This window comes from Palaemon carinicauda, chromosome 3 (genome assembly GCF_036898095.1).
Source record: "Palaemon carinicauda isolate YSFRI2023 chromosome 3, ASM3689809v2, whole genome shotgun sequence".
NCBI classification, from domain to species: domain Eukaryota; kingdom Metazoa; phylum Arthropoda; class Malacostraca; order Decapoda; family Palaemonidae; genus Palaemon; species Palaemon carinicauda.
The window spans coordinates 22,467,642-22,487,382 of record NC_090727.1 but is presented as its reverse complement, the minus strand read 5'-3'; the positions used below and the strand labels follow the sequence as shown (position 1 = coordinate 22,487,382).

Below are 19,741 nucleotides of genomic sequence, written 5' to 3'. Positions count from 1 at the left end.
GACAGCTACATGATTATCGGGTAAGATTAATATTGAAAAAATATTTTTATTACAGTGTGGTTAAGATATAATTTAGAGTGCTGCCCACCGTTTCATTGTGTAGGAGAGAGATTTATTTGTGATTCACTTCAACATAATGTGAGGATTTATTTTTTATTCCGTTTTAGTTTGTGACCTGGAGGGGGGTCTGGGGCTTGCCCCCGGCTAGGGGTTATGCCCTGGGAACTATTAGGTTAGGTTAGGTGGGTTTGTGAGGTTCTATAACCTTTTACAAATCTGGCTAGGGGTTGTGACCTGGGAAGGGGATTTGGGAGCTTGACCCCGGCTAGGGGTTGCGACCTGGGAACTACTAGGTTAGGTTAGGTGGCTTTTTACAAATCTGGCTAGGGGTTGTGACCTGGGAAGGCTGTCCGGGGGCTTGCCCCGCCTATGGGTTATAACCTGGCAACTATTCGGTTAGGTCAGGTGGGTTTGTTAGGTTCAGTGGCCTTTTACAAATCTCACGAGGGTTAAATAATCACGTTTAGTCCTATTTAACCACACCCAAACCCCAAGGTTCCCACCTGTGTCCGTCGAGTGTTCCTAGTACAGTATGTAGAACGTTAGGACAAACGAGTGAAATTTCAGTTATTTGATATCGTATGAAATGCCAAGCACAAAATTAGGGTTTTTTCGGTGTTCCAACACATTTCTTGTTGCCTAGTCTCACATGTTTCCGACATTCATGCGCTAAGTGGTCCTAGTATGTAGATTGTTAAGCCTTCACAAAACTAGTGAATTCATTGATATCTCATTCGGTTATAATCCCAGTGGGGGTGTATGTATGATAGCGGCCACCTGTATGTATTATTATGTCTGACTTAGAATACAGCAGTGTAAGGGGGGTTCGCAGGGGGCGTCAGCATCCCCCCCCCCCCTTCATTAGGTAAGTAGGTAAGGACAGGGGTTGTAAGTTAGGTTAGGGGTGAAAGTTTAGTTAGTTGATGTAAATTCTTATTCCACATGGGAGGAACTGGCCGCTGATATACAAAGGCTTCATATGGTTATAATTCCAGTGAATAAACAGCCAATTTCTGACATCTTTTACTCTATTTTCTAGTTATCCCAAACCTCTCCCAACAAACTACAAAAGCAACAAAGTTTTACCTATCCACCATAGGTGGGCTAGGGTCTAGCCTACAACCCTGTCAAAAGTGGGGCTAAAATGGAACAAAACACGACATATTTCCGTAATAAAACAGTTATTTCAAATATTAGATTAAATTTACTAACTAAAAAATCCAAGTTTTGAAACTCCAATCAACGCCCATAACCTACGATTTTACCGGCCAAACAGTGCCGAAATAAAGGCCAAAAACCATAGTTTTATATAAATAAGAATGAAAATGGTGAAAATAATCAATAAATTAAGAAATAAAATTAATTAGATACATAAATATGGTACGTGACATCTAGTCAAAAACACCCCCAAATGATAGGCCGTCAAAATCCTGCTTTATCGGTTAAATAACATAATTCCCGGCTAAATAACGTCAAAATAAACCATATTCAACACTTACTGTCTTCTGTTTCTTGCAATCTGAACTCGACATCTTTTTCTACACTTCAAAATATGAAAACATTTATGATTTGACGACAGGAGAACTTGGGACTCTCTCGAGAGAGAGGACTATAGACGACTGAATCTTGATATATAATGAATCAAAAGTGTCAATTTCAAGGCTATTAAATCCCTTATAAAGTGACTTATGATCCATTATACTTCAAGATTCAGTCGTCTATACATGTAAACAAAAGCGCCAGTTGATTCTTCTTCTTCATACTTCTTCAAGGATGTCATGACCAGTTGCTAGGATAAATATATCCCTTTTAAATTATCTAAATACATTCGTGTGATGTTTAGGATAAATATATACTTGTTAAATTATCTAAATACAATCGTGTGATGTTGTTTAGGATAAATATATCCCTTTTAAATTATGTAAATACATTCGTGTGATGTTTAGGATAAATATATCCCTGTTATATTATGTAAATACATTCGTGTGACGTTTAGGATAAATATATCCTTGTTAAATTATGTAAATACATTTAAGTGATGTTGTTTAGGATAAATATATCCCTGTTAAATTAACTAAATACATTCGTGTGATGTTGTTTAGGATAAATATATCCCTGTTAAATTATCTAAATACATTCGTGTGAAGTTGTTTTGGATAAATATATACCTGTTCAATTATCTAAATACATTCATGTGATGTTGTTTAGGATGAATATATACCTGTTAAATTGTGTAAATACATTCGTGTGATGTTGTTTAGGATAAATATATCCCTGTTAAATTCTCTAAATACATTCGTGTGATGTTGTTTAGGATAAATATATCCCTTTCAAATTATGTAAATACATTCAAGTGATGTTGTTTAGGATAAATATATACCTGTTAAATTATGTAAATACATTCGTGTGATGTTTAGGATAAATATATCCCTGTTAAATTATGTAAATACATTCGTGTGATGTTGTTTAGGATGAATATATACCTGTTAAATTATGTAAATACATCCGTGTGATGTTTAGGATAAATATATACCTGTTAATTTATGTAAATACATTCGTGTGATGTTTAGGATAAATATATCCCTGTTAAATTATGTAAATACATTCGTGTGATGTTGTTTAGGATAAATATATCCGTTAAATTATCTAAATACATTTGTGTGATGGTGTTATGAATATATTATATTCTCAATGAAACAAAAATTAAATGATTTAGATGTTTTTACGCAGCTTATAGTGTTTTCAAGCCATGAAATGACATAATAGTATAGTTATATAAACTAAAACCATATATGTTATGTGTGAGTACATATATCATATTCTCAATATAGTTAAAATTTACAATTTTGTACTTTTTATCCAATTTATAACGATTTTGATACATAAAACGACTTAATTTTGTGTTGTTAGACATTGAAATTTATATTGATCACTTAACAGTTCTTTTGTGGAATTTAGAATTAAAGTCATGAGTATAATATAAAGAAATTATGTTTTAATTTTGGACGATAAATTAAAACACGAACATGTGTAAAACGAGGAAAACCCCATAGTTGCAGTGAGAAGGACAAGGAAAGGAACCCAGTTTATCAGAATCCAACAAGAGCAGTCCATGATTATCAAACTTCACATTCAAGTTTGAAATGTGTCATCTCAAAGGGAAGTTTAAATGTGAAGTTTGAACATGGATTAAGAAAATGAAGATTGATAATGAGGTTTGAGAGTAAAGCTTGGAAAAAGGTTTAAACCTGAATTATGAAAGTATCGCTTGAAAGTGAAGTTTGAAGGTAAATTTGTAAAAGGTTTGAACATAAAGTTTGAAAGAGGTTTGAATATAAACTTTTGGAAGTGAAGTTTTGAAAGCGAGGTTTGAACGTAAAGTTTGAAAGTTATGAACATGAAGTTTGGAGTGGGTTTGAACAGTTCAAAAGTGTGGTTTAAAAGTGAGGCTTAAAAATGGGGTTTAAATGTGAAGTTTGGGTAGTTTGAGTGATATTTGAACATGAAGGTTGAAAGTGAGGTTTGAACAGTTTGTAAGCGAGGTTTGAATGTGAAGTTTGAAAGTAGGTTTTAATCGGTAAGTTTAGGTAGTTTGAATGTGAGGTTTGAACGTGAATCTGAGATTTGAACGTGAATGTGAGGTTTGAAATTGAAGTTTGAAAGTGAGGTTTAAATGTGAAGTTTATGTAGCTTAAAAGTGAGATTTGAACATGAAATTTGAAGGTGAGGTTTGAACATAAAGTTTAAGAGTGTGGTTTGAACACAAAGTTCAGAAGCAATTTGAAAGTGAGGTTTGAATATGAAGTTTAGAAGCAATTTGAGTGAGGTTTGATTATGAAGTTTGGAAATGAAGTTTGAAAGCGAGGTTTGAACACAATTTTGAAATGAGGTTTGAATATGAAGTTGGTGAGGTTTGAATATGAAGTTTGAAAGTGAGGTTTGAACATGGAGTTTGAAAGTGAGTTTTGAACATGGTTTGGAAGTGAAGTTTGAACATGAAGTTTGAAACAGGTTAGAATAAAAATTTGAAAATGAAGTTTGAAAGTGAGGTTTGAACATAAGTTTGAAAGTGAGGATTGAATGTGAAGTTTGAATGTGAGGTTTGAACATGAAGTTTCAAAGTGAGGTTTGAACAAGAAGTTTGAAAGTGAGGCTTGAACACGAAGCTTGGAAGTGAGTTTTGAACGTGAATGTTAGAAATGAAGTTTGAAAGTGAGGTTTGTGTGTTTAGTTTGAAAGTGAGATTTTAATGTGAAGTTTGAGTGTGGTTTGAACGCGAAGTTTGAAAGTGAGGTTTGAACGTGAAGATTGTAAGTGAGGTTTGAACGTGAAGTTCGAAAGTGAGGTTTGAACACAAAGTTCAAAAGTGAGGTTAGAACATGTTTGGAAATGTAGTTTGAAAGTGAGGTTTGAACGTGAAGTTAGAAAGGGAGGTTAGAACATGTTTGGAAATGTAGTTTGAAAGTGAGGTTTGAACGTGAAGTTAGAAAGTGAGGTTTGAACACAAAGTTTAAAAGTGACGGTAGAATATGTTTGGAAATGTAGTTTGAAAGTGAGGTTTGAACGTGAAGTTAGAAAGTGAGGTTAGAACATGTTTGGAAATGTAGTTTGAAAGTGAGGTTTGAACGTGAAGTTAGAAAGTGAGGTTAGACCATGTTTGGAAATGTAGTTTGAAAGTGAGGTTTGAACGTGAAGTTAGAAAGTGAGGTTTGAACACAAAGTTTAAAAGTGAGGTTTGAACATGATGTTTGGAAATGTAGTTTGAAAGTGAGGTTTGAATATGAATTTACGAAATGAAGTTTGAAAGTGAGGTTTGAACTTGCAAGTTGAAAGAGAGGTTTGAATGTAAACTTTGGAAGTAGTCTGAAAGTGAGATTTGAATGTGAAGTTTGGAACGTGAGGTTTGGAAACAAGGTTTGAATGCAAAGTTTGATAGTGAGGTTTGAACGTGAAGTTTGATGGTGAGGTTTGGAAGTGGTTTAAAAGTGAAGTGTGAACGTAAAGTTTGAAAGTAAGGTTTAAACGTAAAAATTGAAAATGGAATTTATATGTGAAATTTGATTGTGAGGTTTTAAAGCAAATAGCCTAATGAGGAAAGAAAATATGGAAACATAATAGAATCGTGTGCTTGATTGTACCCTCAAGCAAGAGAACTCTAACCCAAGACAGTGGAAGACCATGGTACAAAGGCTATGGCACTACCCGAGACTAGAGAACAAAAGTTTAATTTTGTAGTGTCCTTCTAGGAGACTTGCTATAGCCAGAGTCTCTTCTACCCTTACCAAGTGGAAAGTAGCCACTGATCAATTACAATATTAAAAAGACCATGGAATATATATATATATATATATATATATATATATATATATATATATATATATATATATATATATATATATATATATATATATATATATATATATATATGAATATCATGTTAATAATTTAAAAAGCTATATTTAAAGATAGACAATGAAATGACATTTTGTCGAAACAAATAATAATAATAATAATAATAATAATATTAATAATATTAATAATAATAATAATAATAATGTTATTAATAATATGCTTTTAGATTGAAAACGCTTGCCAGCATATTATTATTATTATTATTATTATTATTATTATTATTATTATTATTATTATTATTAGCCAAGCTACAACCCTAGTTGAAAAAGCAAGATGCTTCAAGCCCAAGGGCTCCAATAGGGGAAAAATAGCCCAGTGAGGAAAGGAAATAAGGAAATAAATGAGAACTCTGTCTCCTGGAAATAGTACATTAAATAGGTACATGAAATATATTTAAAACATAAAATAAGAGGAAGAGAACAATAATTATCATTTTTATCAACTTTTTCATCTATTTTAAAGAATAGTAGACATTCAATTCATGTCTTTCTATGAAATAAGATGAAGAGAACAATAATTATCATTTTTATCAATTTTTTAATCTATTTTAAAGTAACAATAGACATTTAATTCATGTTTTTTCTATGAATTGGATTATTAAAGGAGAGCCGTTGCATAAGGAGAACCTCCTCCATTCCACTACTACTACCACCACGTTGTTTACATTTTGGTTTACAAGCCAGGGTTGCCAGATATAGGGATTTATCCCCTAGATTTGGAGACTTATCCCTACATTTTGGGAATTTATCCTTAGGTTTGGGGATTTTGGATGACTAACGACTATATTCTATACATGTATCTATGAAGAAACAGAGATGAGTAAACCTTTTTATTGTTGTAATTAGTTTATTTATAATTACATGAAGTATAGCGAGTAATTTCTGTATTAGAAGAAAATATATTTCTGGAAATGGGGATTTTTTATCAAGAGATTTAGGGAATTTTACACTAACCCACCGCTGGCAACACTGTGTTTACCCGCCCAATCTTTGTGCAAGTGCGTGACGGAAATTACTCAAAAATAGGATAATATCTACCTATTACAGTAAGTTAACTATGATTTATAGTAATTAATAGAATGTATAATCTTACTTTCAGGGTTAAAATCGGGTTTTAGGTGTAATTAAAACGGGAAATAACTAATTTCATGTACTTTATTGCAGCCACCTGTAGCTTACGGTAGCGTTGTTGGATTTCTACACTTTACGGGTAAAATAAATACTGATATCTGATTAAATATTGTAATTAATTATATTTAATTGTAATTGTGAGTTTGCATGCTCATAATTTCAAGGTTGATATCGTTTTTTATAAACAATTTCGTAAATCAAAAATTTTCACATTGACCCAACCTGGGACATCGTACTTGCCTATCGAAATTTGCCCAAGGGCTTCTAAATCTCTCCATTTATCTATAAAAGGTTAAAATTGTGTTCTTATTCATCATACAGTGAAGCATGAATGACATACAGGGAGTTAGTGATGCTATTTATGGTGTAGGGTTTTGTCGGGGTTTATGTACGATAGCGGCCACCTGTATGTAATATGGCTAACTTAGAATACGGCAGTATGTGCGGATTAAAAATGGACATCAACTAACTTAAACTTTCACCCCTGACCTAACCTACAAGCCGTGTCCTTACCTACTTAACTACAGGGGGGCTAATGCCCCACTGCGACCCCCCTTACATAGCCGTAATCAAACAGACAGCTGGCCGGTATCATACATACACCCCTCCCCAAAATTTTTGTCTGCCTAAATACTCACCCACTCGGTTAACTTGCATAGCGCAACGTGTACTGCTTACCAGGACAGAAAAGCAATGAAATAATTTTTATTTGTGAGCGAAACAAAGTCACTAGGCCTGCCACTCGCATGGATAATATGAATTCTTCCAATCCGTATCTGTCATCACCGACACTAATTAGTGTATTTACAAGTGTTCAATGAACTAATGCTAATTATTCACTTAGACGGCTGTAATCTTAGCGATAAGGCTGAAAATAAAGTAGTTATGTAGCATGGCCGTCTTCTTATATACACCAGGTTACTTGTTTGGATAGAAAAAATGGCCCAACGTTTTATATTCTAAACATCATAATTATTTTTTTTCAATATTGGTTAACATTGTAGAGTGTAATTAAAGCTCTTCTTTTATTCATGGTGTTATAAACGATATGTTAGGGTAGAAAATTATGGTGGTCAACCCACCATTGCAGAAAAACTGGAGTTTTTGCCAGAAATCATTATTAAAGCCATTCAAAAGACCATAAAATACTTTGTCTTATTTTTACGAAACTTTTTTTATTATTATTATTATTAGGGTATTATTATTATTATTATTATTATTATTATTATTATTATTATTATTATTAGCAGCCAAGCTACAACCTTAGATGGAACAGCAAGATGCTATAAGCTCAAGGGCTCCAACAGGGAAAATTAGCCCAGGGAGGAAAGGAAATAAATTAATGATGAGAAAAAATTAATAAATCATTCTAAAAATAGTAACAACACAAAACATATGTCATATATAAACTATAAAAAGACTTATTCTATAATTTTACCATTGTTTTAATCCCTTTCCTCCTGTTGGGCCCTCAAACATTCTCTAACCCTATTGTATACCTATTAACTAGCATATTGGAAAGAACCCCTTCGTGAAATGCAGTTCTTTTGGGATTTTGGTGATTGACCCGGTCAATTAATTAATTTGACTAGAGAAATACCCTTAATTTTTCAATATTAATCTTACCCGGTGATCATGTAGCTGCAGCTCTGCTGCCCGACAGAAAAAACCTACGGGCGGGATACGCCAGCGATCGCTATACAGGTGGGGGTGTACAACAACAGCGCCATCTGTCGAGTAGGTACTCAGGTACTTCTTGTCAACAAAGAACCAATTTTCTCTCTGTCGTGCCACCGGCAAGACCTACTTGATACGCTGTTGTTTCTGGAGTTGATTTTCACGCTATTTGGTGATGTATTCTCTCTAGTTATTAGCTTTCGCTGTACAGGAGTTATCATCAATACCTTATCAAGCTTTATTGATTAGATTTTGGATTATTTGTTGACGACTTGGATAGATTTTGGATTTCCCCCTTTGACTAATTCAAGATGTCTGACCCTACTCAAGTCCCCAAGTACAGACAGTGTAGCGCTAGGGACTGTTCTAGGCGTCTTCCGAAGGCCTCTATAGATCCTCACACCGTTTGTTCCAATTGTAGGGGTAAAGCCTGTCAATTGGAAGATCGATGTGAGGAATGCGCTGGGCTTTCGGAATTCGATTTTCAAGAATTCCTTAAGAATGCACGTAGGCTAGAGAAGGATAGGATCAGGAGGAGTTCGTCTCGCTCTTTTGATTTTTCCTCTCCCCATGCCCCACAACCTATTCCTTCCCCTGTAGTGGTTACACCCGACCCTTCTACTAGCTCTCAGCAACCCTCGATGGCGGACATGATGCGTGCCATTCAGGCTCTTGGTGACAGAGTTGAGTCATTAGCGAATGACCGCAATCAACTCTTGGCCGACGTCAAAGAGTTGAAGGAGAAAAGTGCAGTGGGAAGTGTAGTGAGTGCAAGTGCTGTGAAAAGTGTCAGTGTTACGCATGAGGGTGCATCTGTTCGTGCCAGTCGTCCTCCCAGTCCGGGACCTCTTGCAAGCTCCCAAGCCCAGGGGAGAAGCAATGTCGAAGGACCAAAGGGTTCGACAGGCCTTGATCAGCGTACAGATGTACCCTCAGTGGTTGCGGACGTATCTTGCAGAGATCGTCCCACCCACAAACAGAGGAGTGAGCCCATTCATTCCTCGTCTGCGGAAGAAGTTTCTCGTCAGAAACGCTGGACCAAGGTCTCACGACCTTTCAAGCGCAAGGTCCCTTCCGAGCGAGTCCAACGGCCCAGGTGTAGCCACTGGGTCAGTTCGGACTCGCCGCAGTCTTCCGAAGACTGCACACCTCCCAAGAGAGGCAGAGTGGTTCCGCAGCAGGCAATCACTCCGTCTGTTGCCGCACCAACCGCTGTAGACCCTAAGTGGTCTTTGCTGCAGTCTATGCAGACTCGGCTAGCTTCCTTCATGCAGGAGTATCGTGCTGAGAAGGTTGACGCTGCACCCGTTAACCTACAACCTGCCACGGTTGTGCGCTCAGCAGACACTGCGGCTGCCTGCTCCCACACTCCGGCTGTGAGAGCTCCACCACCGATGCGCAGTCGACCCTGCCAGACGCATGTTGACGTTAGCCGACGTGCGGCACCCTCCGTTGACATGCGTGAGCTACCGCATCAGCAGTGGGAAGGTGCTGTCAAGCTGCCGTGTTTTGACGCAATGCGGCAGTCTCCGCAACCCACGGCAGTCCCCACCACGCACCACCACTCCGCTTTTGTTGTTGCCAGCTCTCAGACTGACCAGCAGCGGCATGATGTTGGATCCAGTGCAGCTACGCATGCACCCGTGCTGCCGGATTCAGCCGTTCAGCTTTCTTCTCCTCCTTTGCCGCTTCCTCCTCAGCATTCGGATGAAGGAATCTCTGATGACGACGAAGCTGCGCATTTGGACGATCAACACTCCGACATAGAGGAACCCAAGACTACGCCTCCCTCCTTAGACTTTAGGAAAGTCCTTGCCCTGTTTAAGGAGTTGTATCCGGACCAGTTTGTGTCTGCAGCCCCACGCTCACCTCCCTCTGAGTTCGCTTTAGGCATGCAGTCAGCAGCTCCTGCCTTTACGAAGCTCGTACTCGCGCGCTCATCCAAGAGAGCTTTAAGGGTACTGGGAGAGTGGTTGCAGGCCAAGAAGCAACTTGGGAAGACATCCTTCATCTTTCCACCGACCAAGCTTGCTTCCAAATCTAGCGTCTGGTATGCCACGGGAGAAGTTCTCGGCTTGGGAGTTCCTGCCTCTGCCCAGGGCGACTTCTCAAGTCTGGTAGACTCTCCCCGCAGACTGGCTATGAGACGCTCCAAGATTTGCTGGACCTTTTCGGACATGGACCATCTTTTGAAGGGAGTTTTCCGTGCGTTTGAGATCTTCAACTTCCTGGACTGGTGTTTGGGAGCGTTGAGCAGAAAGACCTCCCCTTCGGATAAGGACTCTGCCATGCTCATCATGTCATGCATGGACAAAGCCATTCGGGATGGGTCTGGCGAGCTTGCGGCTTCTTTCGTGTCGGGAGTTCTTAAGAAGCGAGATCACCTTTGCTCCTTCTTGTCGGCGGGGATCACACCATGTCAGAAGTCAGAGCTGATGTTTACTCCGCTATCCAAGTGTCTCTTTCCTGAAGAGCTGATCAAGGGGATTGCCGCCTCGTTGATCCAGAAAGATACCCATGACCTGGTGGCGTCATCCGCACGTAAAGTCACAGCTTTACCTTCCGTGCCTAGACCTAGGATGGACACACCAGCGTCTAGGTTCATTCCGCCCTTTCGTGGCAGAACCTCCAGCAGAGGAGGTACCCGTGCCAATAGTCAACGTGGCAAAAAGAAGAAGGGTTCCAAGTCCTCAAAAGGCAGAGTCTGACTGCCATCTTCTCCAGACAGCAGTGGGAGCCAGGCTCAAGAACTTCTGGCAGGCCTGGGAGAACAGGGGTGCAGACGCACAGTCTGTGAAGTTGCTCAGAGAGGGGTACAGGATTCCATTCTTGCGCAAGCCCCCTCTAGCAACAACTCCCATCGACCTCTCTCCCAGGTACAGAGAGGAGGACAAGAGGCTAGCTTTACAGCAAGAGGTGTCTTTCTTGCTACAAAAGGGAGCGGTAGTCATAGTCCGGGACCATCAATCCCCGGGCTTCTACAACCGTCTCTTCTTAGTAGCGAAGAAGACAGGAGGGTGGAGACCGGTGCTGGACGTCAGTGCTCTAAATGTCTTTGTCACCAAGCAGTCGTTCACCATGGAGACGACGAAGTCGGTGCTAGCATCGGTCAGGAAGGAAGACTGGATGGTCTCGTTAGACCTAAAGGACGCGTACTTTCACGTCCCCATCCACCCAGATTCCCAACCTTTCCTAAGGTTCGTCTTTGGGAAGGTGGTTTACCAGTTCCAAGCCCTGTGCTTTGGCCTAAGCACGGCACCTCTAGTGTTTACCAAACTGATGAGGAATATTGCCAAATCCCTGCATTTAGCAGACATCAGAGCCTCCCTCTATTTGGACGACTGGCTTTTAAGAGCTGCGTCAAGTCGTCGCTGTCTGGAGAATCTCAAATGGACTATGGATCTGACCAAGGAATTGGGTCTCCTGGTCAATATAGAAAAGTCCCAACTCGTCCCATCCCAAACTATAGTCTATCTAGGTATGGAGATTCAGAGTCAAGCTTTTCGGGCTTTTCCGTCGGCCCCCAGAATCAGTCAAGCCCAAGAATGCATCCAGAGCATGCTGAAAAGGAACCGATGTTCAGTCAGACAGTGGATGAGTCTAATAGGGACGCTTTCATCGCTGGACCAGTTCATCGCGTTAGGGAGACTCCACCTCCGACCCCTTCAGTATCACCTAGCTGCTCACTGGAGAAAGGACATGACGCTAGAAGCGGTCTCAGTTCCTATATCCGAAGAGATGAAGTCTGCTCTGACTTGGTGGAAGAACAGCATTCTTCTCAAGGAAGGTCTACCACTGGCTGTTCAGACCCCCCACCACCTTCTCTTCTCGGACGCATCGGACACGGGCTGGGGTGCGACACTGGACGGTCGGGAATGCTCGGGCACGTGGAATCCAGATCAAAGAGCACTACACATCAACTGCAAGGAGCTACTGGCAGTTCATCTGGCCTTGAGAAGCTTCAAGTCCCTCCTTCTAGGCAAGGTGGTGGAGGTGAACTCCGACAACACTACAGCCTTGGCGTACATCTCCAAGCAAGGAGGGACTCATTCGAGGACGTTGTTCGAGATCGCAAGGGACCTCCTCACCTGGTCAAGAGATCGAAAGATATCGCTTGTAACGAGGTTCATTCAAGGCGACATGAATGTCATGGCAGACCGCCTCAGCCGGAAGGGTCAGATCATCCCTACAGAATGGACCCTTCACAAGAATGTTTGCAACAGACTATGGGCCCTGTGGGGTCAGCCCACCATAGATCTGTTCGCTACCTCGATGACCAAGAGGCTCCCAAATTATTGCTCACCGATTCCGGACCCAGCAGCAGTTCACGTAGATGCCTTTCTTCTGGATTGGTCCCATCTAGACCTTTATGCGTTCCCCCCGTTCAAGATTGTCAACAAGGTACTGCAGAAGTTCGCCTCTCACGAAGGGACAAGGTTGACGTTGGTTGCTCCCCTCTGGCCCGCGAGAGAATGGTTCACCGAGGTACTGCAATGGCTAGTAGACGTTCCCAGGACTCTTCCTCTAAGAGTGGACCTTCTGCGTCAGCCGCACGTAAAGAAGGTACACCCAAGCCTCCACGCTCTTCGTCTGACTGCCTTCAGACTATCGAAAGACTCTCAAGAGCTAGAGGCTTTTCGAAGGAGGCAGCCAGAGCGATTGCCAGAGCAAGGAGGACATCCACTCTCAAGGTCTACCAGTCAAAATGGGAAGTCTTCCGAAGTTGGTGCAAGGCGAATTCAGTATCCTCAACCAGTACCTCTGTAACGCAGATAGCTGACTTCCTTTTACACCTAAGGAAGGTAAGATCCCTATCAGCTCCTACGATCAAAGGTTATAGAAGCATGTTGGCAGCAGTCTTCCGCCACAGAGGCTTAGATCTTTCCAACAACAAAGATCTACAGGACCTCCTTAAGTCTTTTGAGACCTCAAAGGAGCGTCGGTTAGCCACACCAGGTTGGAACTTAGACGTGGTTTTAAGGTTCCTGATGTCAGCAAGGTTCGAACCGCTTCAATCAGCCTCTTTTAAAGATCTCACTTTGAAGACTCTTTTCCTCGTTTGCTTAGCAACAGCTAAAAGAGTCAGTGAGATACACGCCTTCAGCAGGAACATAGGATTTACATCTGAAACGGCTACATGTTCCTTACAGCTTGGTTTTTTAGCTAAAAACGAACTCCCTTCTCGTCCTTGGCCCAAATCGTTCGAGATTCCAAGTCTGTCCAGTTTGGTTGGAAACGAACAAGAGAGAGTACTATGCCCAGTAAGAGCTCTTAAGTACTATTTAAGACGTACGAAGCCATTACGAGGACAATCAGAAGCTTTATGGTGTTCTATTAAGAAACCTGCTTTACCGATGTCGAAGAACGCAGTTTCTTATTACATCAGACTTTTGATTAGAGAAGCCCATTCTCATCTGAATGAGGAAGACCATGCTTTGCTGAAGGTAAGGACACATGAAGTTAGAGCTGTCGCTACTTCAGTGGCCTTCAAACAAAACAGATCTCTGCAGAGTGTAATGGATGCAACCTATTGGAGAAGCAAGTCAGTGTTCGCATCATTTTACCTTAAAGATGTCCAGTCTCTTTACGAGAACTGCTACACCCTGGGATCATTCGTAGCAGCGAGTGCAGTAGTAGGTGAGGGCTCAACCACTACATTCCCATAATCCCATAACCTTTTTTAATCTTTCTCTTGAAATGCTTTTTATTGTTGTTTTTGGGTTGTACGGAAGGCTAAGAAGCCTTTCGCATCCTGGTTGATTTGGCGGGTGGTCAAATTCTTTCTTGAGAAGCGCCTAGATTAGAGGTTGTGATGAGGTCCTTTAGTATGGATTGCAGCCCTTCATACTTCAGCACCTAGGAGTCGCTCAGCATCCTAAGAGGATCGCGAGGCTCAGTAAGGAAGACGTACTTAAAAAGGCAGAGTAATGGTTCAAGTCGACTTCCTTACCAGGTACTTATTAATTTTATGTCTGTTATTTTGAATAACTGCTAAAATGAAATACGGGATACTTAGCTTCTAATGTTAACATGTATGCTGGTCTCCACCCACCTCCCTGGGTGTGAATCAGCTACATGATCAACGGATAAGATTAATATTGAAAAATGTTATTTTCCTTAGTAAAATAAATTTTTGAATATACTTACCCGTTGATCATGAATTAAAGGACCCGCCCTTCCTCCCCATAGAGACCCAGTGGACCGAGGAGAAAATTGGTTCTTTGTTGACAAGAAGTACTTGAGTACCTACTCGACAGATGGCGCTGTTGATGTACACCCCCACCTGTATAGCAATCGCTGGCGTATTCCGCCCGTAGGTTTTTTCTGTCGGGCAGCAGAGCTGCAGCTACATGATCAACGGGTAAGTATATTCAAAAATTTATTTTACTAAGGAAAATAACATTTTTTAATCATTATACTTGAGAAATGAGCTTGTTAACACCCAGTTTTATTGTCTACTCATTTAACATGATCCAATCATAAACATCATTATTTGCCGTCATTCTAATATTTTTTCCTTGGCCGTGGCTTGCTTCTCTCGCAAATAAAAGTATACTCACTGTGGTATGTGAATGTGTTGCGCTCGCCAGTCGCACGGATCAGTATTAAATTATTTTAATTACCTATAATTTATATTATGTTTATTATGTTCCTCAAATTGCTTTTGCCATAAATAGCAGATGAGTGTCATAGATTGGCTGATCTCATTTTGGAAGAGCACCGAAAAAACCTAGTTCTATTAGAAACTACATAGTACCGATCTTCTTCAGTAATCTAGTATATTCAATAAGCATGTCAATTTGTTTCAATCATGAATCCTGACCCAACATGAAAATTAGTTATGGAGTGGCATGTGACTTGAGATTTTTCTTTCATTTCAGGTTTCAACTATAAGAATTGCCAGCAAAATGAATCGGCAAAGCAGTCCCCCAAGAGGCTTCAGCAAAATCCCGGCAGTTTCAATTATAGCAAGCAAGAAAACCTGTTGTCTATGATGACGACACGATAGGAATTGGCCCTTCCAGTGATGGAATACAAAACTCATCCCTTTACCCCCATGGACGTACCGGTACGTCCTTACAAAAAACTGCTGTTTACATTTTTTTTTGCATATTTTTGATAATTTTTTGAGAAAATTCAGGCATTTTCCAAGAGAATGAGACCAACCTGACCTCTCTATGCCAAAATTAAGGCTGTTAGAGCAATTTAAAGAAAATATACTGCAAAATGTGCTGGGAAAAAAATAACCCCCTGGGGGTTAAGGGTTGGAAATTTCCAAAGAGCCTGGGGGTAAAAGGGTTAGGTTATAGATTAAAAAGAATGGAGAAATGTTGATTCAAAAGCTCAAGATAGAGACGACTGGCGAAATCTAACCGAGGCCCTTTACGTCAATAGGCGTAGGAGATAATGGCAACGATTATTATAGAGTAATGAAAATGAGGTTCCATTTGAGAACCTTTTATTTGTTGATATAATTTGAATGATTGTATAAGACATTTATTACTACCATGTAATCATTTCGCTGATCTTAAATCTGTGTAAAAGATCCTTTATTTCCTGTTTTACACTAAAGTTCATAGCATTATTTAGTTGCTTTCATTATCATTGAGTTAAGAAAGGTACAAATATGTTTGAAAAAAGTCAGCAGAACAAGAAGAAATGAGTGAGGGGAAGAAAACAAAGACTGAAAGGAGTAGAGTTGGTGTTGCGCCAGACACTGAAAATCGTTGGTTCCGTGTGTTTTGAGTTTTATGCCTACGTCTTTTGGTGGCTCAAACTCTGTTTAGTTTTAGGCTGAAGGAACGTAGAGAGTAGAGGTCCCCTTTTTTTTGTTTTGTTTCATTTGTTGATGTCAGCTACCCCCCAAAATTGGGGGAAGTGCCTTGGTATATGTATGTATGTATGTATGAAAAAAGCATTCTTTTCATATTCTTGGATTAAAATTGCATTTCCATCGAAGACAAATTGATAGCGTTTCTTGCACGACTGTTCGGCTGGAAGTACATACATACATATACCAAGGCACTTCCCCAATTTTGGGGTGTAGCCGACATCAAACAAATGAAAAAAAAGGGGGACATTTCCTCTCTACGTTCCTCCCAGAAGACGAGTGACTCAAACGAGTTCGGGTGATAGGTTACTGCCGTTTACAAATGTAGATGTCACTCGAGTGGGGTTTTTTCATGGTGACTTTTCTCAAGCTGCACGGCTTTCCGTCCCTTTGCTATTTTGGTTACTTTCCAATAAGCTTTTCATCTTCTTTTGATATTGCTTGGATCCCTTAGGACTGGCCTCTGGAATGCCTAATGTCCATTGTGGAAATATTTGACGATCATATTGTTTATTGATAATAATAATGACATTATTAATAACTTTGTTTGCGGATGATACTGTACTGGTAGCAGACACAGAAGAGAAGCTTTGCCAATTAGTAACAGAATTTGGAAGTGTGTGTGAGAGAAGGAAGTTGAGAGTTAATGTGGGTAAGAGTAAGGTTATGAGATGTACGAGAAGGGAAGGTGGTAAAAGGTTGAATGGAGAGTTACTTGAGGAGGTGGATCAGTTTAAGTACTTGGGGTCTATTGTTGCAGCAAATGGTGGAGTGGAAGCAGATGTACGTCAGAGAGTGAATGAAGGTTGCAAAGTGTTGGGGGCAGTTAAAGTGTTGGGGGCAGTTAAGGGAGTAGTAAAAAATAAGAGGGTTGGGGATGAATGTAAAGAGAGTTCTATATGAGAAAGTGATTGTACCAACTGTGATGTATGGATCGGAGTTGTGGGGAATGAAAGTGATGGAGAGACTGAAATTGAATGTGTTTGAGATGAAGTGTCTAAGGAGTATGGCTGGTGTATCTCGAGTAGATAGGGTTAGGAACGAAGTGGTGAGGGAGAGAACGGGTGTAAGAAATGAGTTAGCGGCTAGAGTGGATATGAATGTGTTGAGGTGGTTTGGCCATGTTGAGAGAATGGAAAATGGCTGTCTGCTAAAGAAGGTGATGAATGCAAAAGTTGATGGGAGAAGTACAAGAGAAAGGCCAAGGTTTGGGTGGATGGATGGAGTGAAGAAAGCTTTGGGTGATAGGATAGATGTGAGAGAGGCAAGAGAGCATGCTAGAAATAGGAAGGACCTTGGATGACGCGGAGGTAGCAGCAGTAGGGGATTCATCGTTATGAAGCTTCATCTGTGGTGGATAATGTGGGAGGGTGGGCTGTGGCACCCTAGCAGTACCAGCTGAACTCAGTTGAGTCCCTTGTCAGTCTGGGAGGAACGTAGAGAGTAGAGGTCCCCTTTTTGTTTTGTTTCATTTGTTGATGTCAGCTACCCTCAAAATTGGGGGAAGCGCCTTGGTATATGTATGTGTGTATGTATGTATTAATATCTATAATGATGATATTAGTATAAGAAATATGGATGATTATGATTAGAATTCCGTAAGCATTGCATTAGGGTAGAAATATCTATAGTCAATTTTTTTTAAGCGAGGCAGATTTGCACCGACTCGCATCGGTGCCCTTTTAGCTCGGAAAAGTTTCTCGATCGCTGATTGGTTAGAATGATCTTATCCAACCAATCAGCGATCAGGAAACTTTTCCGAGCTAAAGAGGCAGCGCTGCGAGTCGGTGCAAATCTGCCTCGCTAAAAAAGATTGACTAATAGTGATATTTGTATATTTTTTCTTTTTGAGGTTCTTAAATAATAATTTGGTTTAAGTAGTTTAAAGCTTACAAAATTGTATCGGTTCTAATTCACAGCTTCATTTCAGGTTCCCGGCGTGTCGTCGTCGTCGTCGGCGCCCACTCGTGTCCGAGTATTGGGTTCTGTCGTTAGCCATCAGCCTCCTGAGAAAGAGATGAAGAAGGGTGGCGGAAACGACAGAATGCCAGTAGCTGGGTATATTGTTTTGGGTGGTCGTGGCTTTGCAACGGCCACGCACACACACTTGGCCCACACCGTTTTCACCGTGGCTCAAGACATATGAGACAGGCGGCGTGTACGATGTCATGAAGTCCATGAAGGATGTAGGATGAAAGAAGAGAAAAAAACCTTAATGATACATTGTCACAAGATGAGAAGAGCTCGCTCACTCTTTGAGTGTCGGTATAGAAAACTGGGGCGTGATTGAACCACGACCATAGATCCCTTGTATTGTATTAACCCTTTTACCCCCAAAGGATGTACTGGTACGTTTCACAAAACTCATCCCTTTACCCCCATGGACGTACCGGTACGTCCTTGCAAAAAACTGCTGTTTACATTTTTTTTTTTGCATATTTTTGATAATTTTTTGAGAAACTTCAGGCATTTTTCAAGAGAATGAGACCAACCTGACCTCTCTATGAGGAAAATTAAGGCCGTTAGAGCAATTTAAAAATATATATTGCAAAATGTGCTTGAAAAGAAACCCTGGGGGTTAAGGGTTGGAAATTTCCAAATAGCCTGGGGGTTAAAGGGTTAAGGAGTTATTGTTGATGGGCACCATAGTAAGTATAGGAATGTGATATCCGGTGTTCCACAGGGTAGTGCTCTTGGCCCATTGCTTTTCATACTATATATACATGACATGTGGTTTGGCCTAGAAAACAAGCTTGTTGCATATGCAGATGATGCTACTCTCTTTGCATCAATTTTATTTCCTGAATGTAGATCTGGGGTGGGTGGAATCCCTTAATAGAGATCTAGCTAGAATTAGTGCATGGTGTAAATTATGGGGAATGAAGTTGAATCCTAACAAAACAAAGTATGATTGTAAGTAGGTCAAGGACGGTGGCTCCTCAACATCCAGATTTCAGTATTGATAATGTTTCTTTAACTTTGAATGACTTTTAAGATTTTAGGTGAGATTCTTGACAGCAAATTTATTTTTGAGAAACACATTAGGTCTGTGTCTTTTCGGTGATCAATCTATTCTAAAAAAAGTTTTTTAATTCTTTCATTCTACCTTGTTTCGAGTATTTTTCTTCTGTCTGGTCTTCTGCTGCCGATTCTCATCTTAACTTGTTGGACAGAAACTTACGATCTATTAAATTTCTTTAGTTCCGTAACTGAAATACAAACCACGCTATTTAATAGGGGTATTACTTTCGGTGTAGCTGAAATGACGAGCCATTAAAATTTAACGAGGGTTTACTACCCCACTGCTAGGTAGCGTGGGTAGGGGAGGGTAGCTTGCTAACACCCCCCCTCCCCACACCCACACACACCTGTGCTTGAGCTCACTTTGCTCTCGGCTCGGATGGTAGTTGGACGTGTCTGCTCTTATTCTTGCCGCTCATTGGCAGCCTTTAATGCTTTTTTGCTTTCTCTTCGTGACAGGTTTGTGTGTGAAGTTGGCCTCTGCGATTATGCGCACCTGCCCTGGATTACCCGACCGCCCCTGCAGAACATTCATGTCAGCGGTCGAGACAGACCCTCACACCCTTTGCCCTTGCTGTAGAGGCCAATGGTGTGACAGAGATAATAAGTG

General features: G+C 40.4%; 2 long non-coding RNA genes across 4 annotated transcripts in view; one reads left to right on the top strand and one right to left on the bottom strand.

The window, feature by feature from the left end:
- Positions 1 to 1,704, bottom strand: part of LOC137638219 (uncharacterized) — a 32,518-nt gene extending 30,814 nt beyond the window's left edge. For 2 of the 3 annotated variants that reach the window (XR_011043898.1, XR_011043897.1), the window contains exon 1: positions 1,560 to 1,682. This is a non-coding gene — a long non-coding RNA (uncharacterized lncRNA). Of the gene's footprint in view, positions 1 to 1,559 lie in introns of all 3 variants that reach the window. The other variant, XR_011043896.1, reaches the window with a different exon arrangement.
- A 4,745-nt stretch (positions 1,705 to 6,449) lies between these two features.
- LOC137636885 (uncharacterized) lies at positions 6,450 to 18,878 on the top strand. Its single transcript, XR_011043270.1, has 3 exons — positions 6,450 to 6,517; positions 15,161 to 15,348; positions 18,041 to 18,878. It is a non-coding gene; the product is annotated as an uncharacterized lncRNA (long non-coding RNA).
- Positions 18,879 to 19,741: the final 863 nt, after the last annotated feature.